This window comes from Aulonocara sp. 'chitande type north' Nkhata Bay, linkage group LG14 (genome assembly GCF_057382095.1).
Source record: "Aulonocara sp. 'chitande type north' Nkhata Bay isolate Kocher_YH1m ecotype deep benthic linkage group LG14, A_spYH_male_GT1.1, whole genome shotgun sequence".
Lineage (NCBI taxonomy): Eukaryota > Metazoa > Chordata > Actinopteri > Cichliformes > Cichlidae > Aulonocara > Aulonocara sp. 'chitande type north' Nkhata Bay.
Window position 1 is genome coordinate 3,160,348 of NC_141357.1, and position 9,611 is coordinate 3,169,958.

Sequence of the window (9,611 nt, forward strand, 5' to 3'; positions counted from 1 at the left end):
TTGTTTTCTATTAAAAATGTGCTCAAACAGTACCGGCTGGTGAGCAGTAACACACATAAATAAGTAGCTTGTGATGCAATATGGTACAATTATAACACAAACTGAAACACACTGGGCATATTATTAAAGATACAGGTATAAACCCTCATCATGTTTATTTTCTTTGCATTGTACTGTGTGCTGACCACATTAAATTAAAACACAGTGTTGTTACAGTAAGGTTTGTGACTGTGTGTTTGGAGGTTTACCTTCACAGACTTATTCTCATCCACCTACTGTAGTTTCTGCCTTCAAGATTCTGTGTATGTGTTTAAGGCGCATTCTCACCACTACTAACCTTTTACTTAAAAACATGAATGTGGGGGAATGAGTGACTCAACGCGTAATCCACTTTGCTCTTCATGGTGGAGACCGTCAGGATTTCTTACTCTACAACACTAAATAAATACTGTGGGAGTTAAAGAGGTTTAATAGGATTTCAGCCCGCAAATGACAAACACCGCTGTCAGACAGAGTTAGCTCTCAGTTGTCTATTTCCACATTCACTTGCAATTCACTTGTATTTTTATTTTTATTCCTATTTATTCTATTTATCCCCTTCGTATATTTTATTTATATTGTCTCTGTATTTATATATATGTGTGTGTGTATAACTCTGTAACTTCTGTCGGTGCTGTGCTTTTTTGGAAATCGAATTTCCCAGAGGAACCCACCCGAGGGATTAATAAAGTTCTATCTTATCTTATCTTATCTTACATCCAACAGACACAAAGTAACATTACTGTAGCACTTATTTAGAGGGGCGTTCCTGGCCAAGTGACAAACTATTTTTCTTTGTAAACAGTTTATACAGTTGTTCTATAAGAGCATTTTTACTGAAATATAGTTACTGTGCTGTGACTAGCCGCACAAAATAATGAACAAAAATGTGCTAAAATGAGTTGGAACTCTTCCTCTGGGTTAAGCCAGTGGATACAAGACTAAAGTTTGGCCATCCTACACAACTAATGGCAAATCCTATTATGGAGCTCTCTACATATTTACACGTTAGTTTTTGTGCAGTTTTTGCTCAGACACATTTCTCCAGACACATTTTAACAGCAAAACTGTAACAGTCCGAGGTCTTTGACCCAGCTGTTTTTTCTGGACTTTTCTCAAGTATATTTTTGTTTATTAAGTTCAGTGTTTCACTTCTGTTTCTAAGTTTGTTATTTATATTTTTTGGTTTCTTGTTTGATTATGTTCTTTGTGTCTCAGTATTTGTTTACCTTCTGTCGCCCCAGTCGTGTCCTCGTGTCTCTCTGGTCTCCATTTCCTGTCTGCATGATGTTCAGTTTTCCTCTGTCAGGTCAGTTACTTTCTTTTCAGTGATGTGTCGTTCACGAACGAAACGGCTCTTGGAGCCGAGTCTTTGACGTGAACGACGCAAGCCGGCTCATGTTTTTTTTTTCTTTTTTTCTTTCTCTCACCCTCTCGCTCTCGTACTTTTTTCCGCTTCACTCCGCACACGAGCCTTGTGCTTTGCGCTGGGAAGAGATCGGGGAGGGGCGGTAGTTACACTCGCAGTAGCACAGGAACAGAGCGGGAGGGAGAGAGAAAGAGAGCAGGGACAACAATGTCACATTAGAAAGGTATCTGGTTGTTCAGTGATGACGCGACGAATCCTACTTCCGGGTCTAAAGTAGTCTGCGTTTAATATGGCTTTTATGTTGTTAACATGTTTAATGCTATGTATTTTCTTCTATTTGATCTCAAAAAGCTCCTAGAACAGTCAGTGATCCCTGTTGACCTCCCTCGGCTTTTATTACTGCTAATCATTTATTTAAGCTCAGTTTTTAAAACCTTAGGATGTAACTACAGCCCAGCCCATGCAGCAGTATATGAATGACTAACTTTGTATTGTGGATGAATTATCTCAGTTGTTCTCCTGGCTGAAGTTTGGTCCTTTTACAGCATCCTGCCATGCGATTACATTTGTTTCTGACCACCGAGAAAACTCACGTTAACTTTTATCGAGTGGAAAAAAAGTTAGCTTGTTTATATTATGCTAACATAGCTATGTCGCTAGCGGTCACGTAGCACATCATTATATACCAGCTAGCCAAACTTCAGTAACCCTACAAACGTCACTGCTGTTTAGTTTTCTGCCTTCATTTATGCTGGAAGTGATAAGAAAGCTGTATGTTTTAATTTGTTTCCAAAACCCCGCAGTCAGGACATTCTATATTGTATTTAGATAGAAGCTAGCGAGCTAACTCCCTGCTAACTTCTAACTCCGTTAAATGTCATAAATTCCGTTTTCATGGATGCCTGGATGTTAAACTCAATTGTTACACCTGGTAGAGCAGAACGCTGATCATTTTATTAAAGATGAAAGACTTTAGACAGTTTTTCAACTCTCACTAATGCCACAGTGATCGTTTGATATATGGACCTGCAGCGGAGTTTAGACCCAGACACGGCTAGTGACGTCAGACTGAACAACCGGATAGTAATCATCCACAACTATTTTCAGTTGCGGATGATAAAGGATTCAGAAAGTTTATTCATGCAGGCCCATATGACAGAGAATGTGCATCTTCTTTTTGTTTTCATATTTAAATTTATATTTAATTGCTTTGTGGTTTGCAGTGTTTTGTGTTGTTTCACTTTAAATTAGTTTAAAAAGAAAAAGCTGAAAATTTAAATAGTAAAAAGTTGAACTGTGAATAGTTGGTTTTTGTATTATATGATTTATTTCTTACATTTTATGTGAAGCGAATAAATAAAAGTGTGGCAGACCACCAGGTGGCTCCACACACACCCAAGTTGAACGGAAGTGTTGGGGTGGAGATTTTGGCGCTCACTATATGTGAAGTTCGGAGAGTCAGTTAATAAAGTTGGAGTGAGACACAGAGACTTCTCCTGTCGTTATTACATACCTCCACATTGGTGACCCCTGTAGCGAACATGCTAAGGCTCGACGACGAAGCCAGCTCCGGCCTGGAAGCATCGGCTGCCGCCGGACTTTCACCTCCGCCGATGGCTGCGTTTGCTGTGGCGCTTAAATTGCCGGATTTTTGGCTTCACGATCCTCCTTCATGGTTCGTGCACGTAGAAGCTCAGTTTGCTCTTCGTGGAGTTTCAGCCGACGATACTAAATACCACCATGTGGTGGCCTCACTTGACCCGCTGTCAACCCGCCGCGTGATGACTCTCCTCCGGGACCCCCCAGCCCAAGGCAAGTACGCCGCCCTCAAGGCGCTGCTGCTGCGGCGTTACTCCCTCTCTGATGCTGAGCGGGCCGAGAAACTCCTTTCCCTCGCGGGCCTGGGCGACGGCACCGCTCTCGAGCTCATGGAGAGCATGCTGTCCTTGCTGGGCGCAGATGACGGAGGATTTCTCTTCACCCACCTCTTTCTCCGACAGCTGCCGGCTCCAGTGCGCGCTGGCCTTGCCAACTCCCCGCTATTGGCCACGAAGGATTACCGCTCCCTTGCGGAAGAGGCGGATCGCATCCTCCTGGCTACCAGGACTTTCGGCGTCCAGGCGATTGTTCAGGACTCACCAGCGTTTTCCCCCGCCCCCTCACCGATGCTCCAGGGGCCCTCCGACTCGTCCACAGTGGCCGGAATCGCTGCACGGCGGCACCGCGGAAAGGGGCTTTGTTTTTATCACCAGCGTTTTGGAACGAAGGCACGGCGCTGTCTCCCGCCTTGCAGTTTCCAGACCCAGGGAAACAGGCATGTCAGCGCTCTGTAGCAGCCGCGACCGCTGGCAACAAGGAAAGGCTGCTTTTCTTAGAGGACTCACGCTCGGGGAGGCGTTTCCTGGTGGACTCCGGCTCACAGAAGAGCCTTCTTCCCCCGGCTGGCTCGGACAGGCTAGCTGAGGGCTGCGGGCCATTGCTAACAGCGGCTAATGGCTCTCCCATCAAAACCTTCGGTGAAAGGTTGGTGACTGTTTGCTTTCACGACCGTGACTTTCAGTGGAACTTTGTTGTTGCTGCTAGCTCTGTGCCTATAATAGGCGCTGATTTTCTTTGTGCTCACGGACTGCTGGTTGATGTTGCTAACAGACGTTTAATTGATGCTGTGTCATTTTCCTCATTACCCTGTTTGACTCGGGGTGCTCAGCCCGTGGTGCATGCTAACTCAGTAGATTCGGGTGACGTTTTTCAGTGTTTGCTTTCTGAGTTTCCCTCACTCTCTGTCCCCACTTTCTCGAGCACTGTGACGAAGCATGGGGTGGAGCATTACATAACTACAGTAGGGCCCCCGGTGTTCGCGCGCGCGCCGCCTCGTCCCTGCCAAACTGGCTGTCGCTCGGGAAGAATTTGCCACCATGGAGCGTCTGGGCATCATGCAGCGTTCGAACAGTGCCTGGGCTTCTCCGTTGCACATGGTGCCTAAATCTGATGGTCGGTGGCGACCTTGTGGGGATTTCCGCCGTCTTAATAATGTCACAGAGAACGATCGTTATCCCATTCCCCACATCCAAGATTTTTCCGCCCATCTTGCGGGGACCTCGGTTTTTTCAAAGATCGATTTGGTACGGGGATATCACCAGGTTCCCGTGCGCGCGGAGGATGTCCCCAAAACCGCCGTAATTACACCTTTCGGCCTTTTCGAGTTTCTGCGCATGCCGTTTGGCCTGAAAGGTGCCGCCCAAACCTTCCAGCGGTTGATGGACTCGGTCTTGCGCGGGCTGCCCTTTGTTTTTGTATATCTTGATGATATACTGGTGGCCAGCAGCTCGAAGGAGCAGCACATGTTCCATCTGCGGCAGGTTTTTCAGCGTTTGGCGGAGCATGGACTGATTATTAATCCGTCTAAATGCCAGTTTGGGTTGCCCGTTCTCGATTTTCTTGGGCACCGTATTTCCGCCGAGGGCGCGGTTCCGTTGCCTGACAAAGTCCGAGCTGTTTCGGAATTTCCGCGTCCCACGAATGTTAAGGCGCTGCAGGAATTTTTGGGGATGGTGAATTTTTACAACCGTTTTCTCCCCAGAGCGGCACATCTGCTGAAGCCCCTTTATGGGGCGTTAAAAGGTAAGAAAGCTAATGACTCCGTTGACTGGTTTCCGGAAAGCATCCAAGCGTTTTCTGATGCTAAGTCAGCGTTAGCTAATGCTGCCCTTCTGGCCCACCCATCCCCCTCAGCGCCGATTGCGTTGACCACCGATGCGTCGGACATAGTGAATCTTCGGTGTCTGGCAACCGCTCGCCTTTTTCAGCCGTACGCTACGTGACAGCGAACGCAATTACAGCGTTTTTGACAGGGAGCTACTGGCGCTCCACCTGGCGACTCGTCATTTCCGTTTTTTTCTCGAGGGTCGTCACTTTACCGCATACGTGGACCACAAACCCTTGACCCTGATCCATGGAGTGCACGCCAGCAGCGCCAGTTGGCAGCCATTTCTGAGTTTACCACGGACATTCGGCACGTGGCTGGTAAATCCAATCATGTGGCTGACTGTTTGTCCCGTGCGCTGGTTTCTCCCGTCTTTCTCGGCATAGACTACTCCACCATGGCTGCCGATCAGAGCGGTGACCCGGACATCCTCGCGCTTAAATCCACCCAGACGGGCCTTGTACTAGAGGACAGACCCGTGCAGGACGGTGGTCCCCTCCTCGTCTGTGACGTTTCCACCGGCCGCCCTCGCCCAGTGGTTCCCGCTTCCTGGCGTCGTCAAGTTTTTGACTCGGTACATTCTCTCTCTCATCCAGGGGTCCGGGCCTCTGTTAAACTGGTCAGCTCTAAATTTGTTTGGCCAGGCCTTCGCAAATCTGTTAAGGAATGGGCGTCGGCGTGCATTCCCTGCCAGCGTGCGAAGGTTCATAAACACACCAAGGCGCCCCTGGAGCCGTTCTTCATACCCGGCAAACGTTTCGATCATGTGCATGTCGATCTGGTGGGTCCTCTGCCGCAGTCACAAGGTTTTACGCACCTTTTGACTGTTGTTGACCGGACCACCAGGTGGCCGGAGGCGGTCCCCCTGGTGTCCACTACCGCAGCAGTGGTGGCCAAGGCGTTTTTGTCAAGCTGGGTCTCGCGTTTCGGCCCACCCGCGGACATTACGTCAGACAGAGGCCCCCAGTTCATATCCGAGCTTTGGACAGAGGCCCCCAGTTCATATCCGAGCTTTGGTTGGCCATGGCTGATGGACTGGGGGCTAAAGTCCACCGCACAACCGCATACAACCCGCAAGCTAATGGGATGTGTGAACGGTTCCACCGGTCGCTTAAGGCTGCTTTTCGCGCCTCCTTAAAGGATGGCAATTGGGTTGACCGCCTCCCGTGGGTTTTACTTGGGCTGCGCTCTGCGGTTAAGGAGGATCTCGGCGCTTCCCCAGCTGAGCTAGTGTTTGGTCAGCCCCTCCGCGTGCCTGGAGAATTCTTGCCCGAAAATCCTCCTCCCTGCTTTGATCCATCAGTGCTATCTCTCAACCCGCTTTTGCACTCGCTTCGGGTTCCTGGTCCTGTGCACCATTGCGTGCCTGACACCTTTGTTCCAAAGACTTTAGAGACTGCTAAGTTTGTTTTTGTCAGGCACGATGCCCACAGGACACCGCTGCGGCCGCTGTATGACGGCCCATTCAGGGTTATTGAACCGGGCCAGAAACATTTTGTTTTGGATTTTGGGGGTCGAAGGGAGACTGTGTGTGTTGACAGACTTAAACCTGCACATGTTCTTCCGGACAGTAATGTAGTGCCGGCCCAGGCCCCTCGCCGTGGCCGCCCTCCTTCGATGGGGTTGACAGACTCTGGTTTTCCCCCCAGGACTACCCCCGGACCACCGGCGTTTGAGCCTCCTCCTGCCTTTCCTGCTCGCCTTCACCAGCCTCGTTCACAGGATGGACCTTCCTCTGCCTGTTCTCTCCCTCCCAGGTTCAGTCGTTCGGGTCGTTTGCTTAGACCCAGGGTCCTGGACTGAATAGAGACCTAACTGTGTGTTCAGGGGGGGGGGGGGGGGGGTATGTGTGGCGAACCACCAGGTGGCTCCACACACACCCAAGTTGAACGGAAGTGTTGAGGTGGAGATTTTGGCGCTCACTATATGTGAAGTTCGGAGAGTCAGTTAAAAAAGTTGGAGTGAGACACAGAGACCTCTCCTGTCGTTATTACATACCTCCACAAAAGTATATTTACGGTGGCCCCTAGAGACAAAGCACGTAAAAACTCCAAAACACGTACGAACTCCTAAGCACGTATAAAAGACAACAGAAGTGCTCCAGGATGCTGGGCGCAGTGTTGAGCTTTTGTTACCTCGTGGCTACACAAGCAAGGAAGTACCAACGACCGGATTTGGTGTGTGGTTGTAACAGGTAAATGAACATATTTTAAATTATTTGAATATATATGAGTGCTTGTGTATAAATACACAAACAATACACACATGCTTTCAATTGTGTAATTTAAGTGAGCAAGGTAGCTCTGTTATGGAAGTTCAGTTCATGCTAGAAATGTGTTTTGGAGTTTGTACGTGTTTTGTCTCTAGGGGCCACCGCATATATTTATATATAAACATATATAAATAAAACCACTTTTTTTTTTTTTACATTAGTATTCCTTTTGTGCATAATTTTATATTATTGTTAATAATAAATTAATTAAAGCAACAAAACAACCTGAAGAGCCGGTTGGGAGCCAAAAGATCCGGTTCTCTAAAAAGAACTATTTCTTTTCAGCTGTCCTCCCAGGTATGTATAGAACTCTATGGTCAGGTGATAGGTTGCTTGTGATTGACCCTAGAAGGAGGCTAAAACACAGAGGAGACCGGGCCTTTGCTATTGCTGTGCCCAAACCCTGTCCAACACTTGACATCTTTAAAACCCGTCTGAAAACACATCTTTACTCACGAGCTTTTAATTGTGACAGAGTTTTTGTTTTGCTCTTTGTGTGTCTTTGTTCTTTTTACATTTTTACTATGTACAGCACTTTGGTTCGCCCGTGTTGTTTTTAAATGTGCTTATAAATAAATTGATTGATTTTAGGCCACTTAGTCCTAATTTTCCCTTCTGTGTAAATATTGTTTGCCTCTCCCTCTGTTGTTTTTTGTTACCTTTATACCAGCAAATAAAGCTATGACGTTGAGTGAGACCCATTCTGGGTCTACACCTGTTTCATGACAACAACGAACATTTTAAGTTGTAAATATTTTATGAGTTCTGTCAAGAGTTTCAGTAATTAGTTCAGATATTTTTGTCATAAAAATATCAAAGTGCTGTAGAAAATAGAAATGATATCTTCTGAAGAACAACATTTAACAAAGGAACCATTTATATAGCAAGATGTTAAGTTGATAGAAAATAAAATTTCACATAGTGTACAGTGTCAATAACACATTTTCCTTTCCTGCAGGATTAGTACAACTGCTTTCTCTTTTCTTCGTGGTTTCACATTCAACTACACTTTCATCATTTTGAGCAATAGCCAACTAGATTAAACTGTCGTACTGTGCATACGCAGCAAGGGCATTCACATTTTAATTTTATGAGTAATTGATGTCATCCATATTCAAGCTGGTTTAAGCAGGTTAAAATCTCTCTTTTTGTAATCAAAAATAATCCGAGGACCCACTGTTGACCCAATGTCAAAATCCTGCACCGTGTTGAAGAATGTCCATACAATGAACCGGCCCTACTGGCTTGCAGTGCTTGTTTGGCTGAGTAGCTCCAATCCCAGTAAAAGTGATACAGAGAAGATATGGCTCCTAATGTATCATAAACTCTTGACAAGGCCCCAGTTTCCTCCCAGGCAAAAGGAAAAGGGATTCGCGGTCCGAGCATTTCCAGAGATCATAGCATTTGAATAATATGAGTTGAAGGCACCTTTCTTAGTGAGCTGAAGAGATTAAAAATTGCCAAACGTGTAAACGTCTTTAAGAAGCTGAGGCTCACTGATAAAACATGATGCGTGCCTCAGAGGTTGAGAGGAAGGCGGGCAAAGCGGGCGGAGGGAAACACATGGACTTTGGCAAATGTGGTCTCAACAGGATGTTCTGGGCTGGGTTATACCTTCACTTTGACTGCTAGCCTTTTTACGGTTGCTGGTAAGCCTTCAATTAAATGACGGCTACCTTTTTCAAGTCGCTAATCCTCTTACAGTTTGGAACCCTACCCTTTGCCATGTGGAAAATACACACACACACAGATGTGCTGTGTTTTTATGGGTGAGTGTGTTTGCGAGAGAGAGCAGCGAGTCTTCTTCACCCTCGTGTTGCCTGTCTTGCAGTCCTCCTGCCTTCTGGTACCTTCTTAATTTGACAAAAGAGGCTGTTCTTGTCACAAACTTAGCCTGAAGTCTGCATGAAAAAAATAAAAGTGTGAGTCTTTGTAGCAAACCTGATACTGGGTCATAAATAAAACATGCTGTCAAGACTACATTTGCATTTAGTCTTCTTTTTAACAGTTTAATTTAAATTATAATGAAACATAAAGCACAGATTTTATTTATTTAGTTAAATTATAATTTATATGTGTAGATGCCATGTAGAAAATAATAAACTAATTAGAAAAATGCAGTGGAGTTTTTTCATGTTTCTACAGCTTTTTAGTATAATGCAAGGCAAATATGCAATGCATGCAGGGAGTGTGTGCAAATGTGTACCACGTGTTTGAAAACTGAGCTT

At 46.1% G+C, this 9,611-nt stretch overlaps 1 pseudogene; it reads left to right on the forward strand.

Annotated features, from left to right (window-relative positions):
- The first annotated feature begins 2,759 nt into the window (after positions 1-2,759).
- LOC147313881 (uncharacterized) lies at positions 2,760-4,004 on the forward strand (annotated as a pseudogene).
- Positions 4,005-9,611: the final 5,607 nt, after the last annotated feature.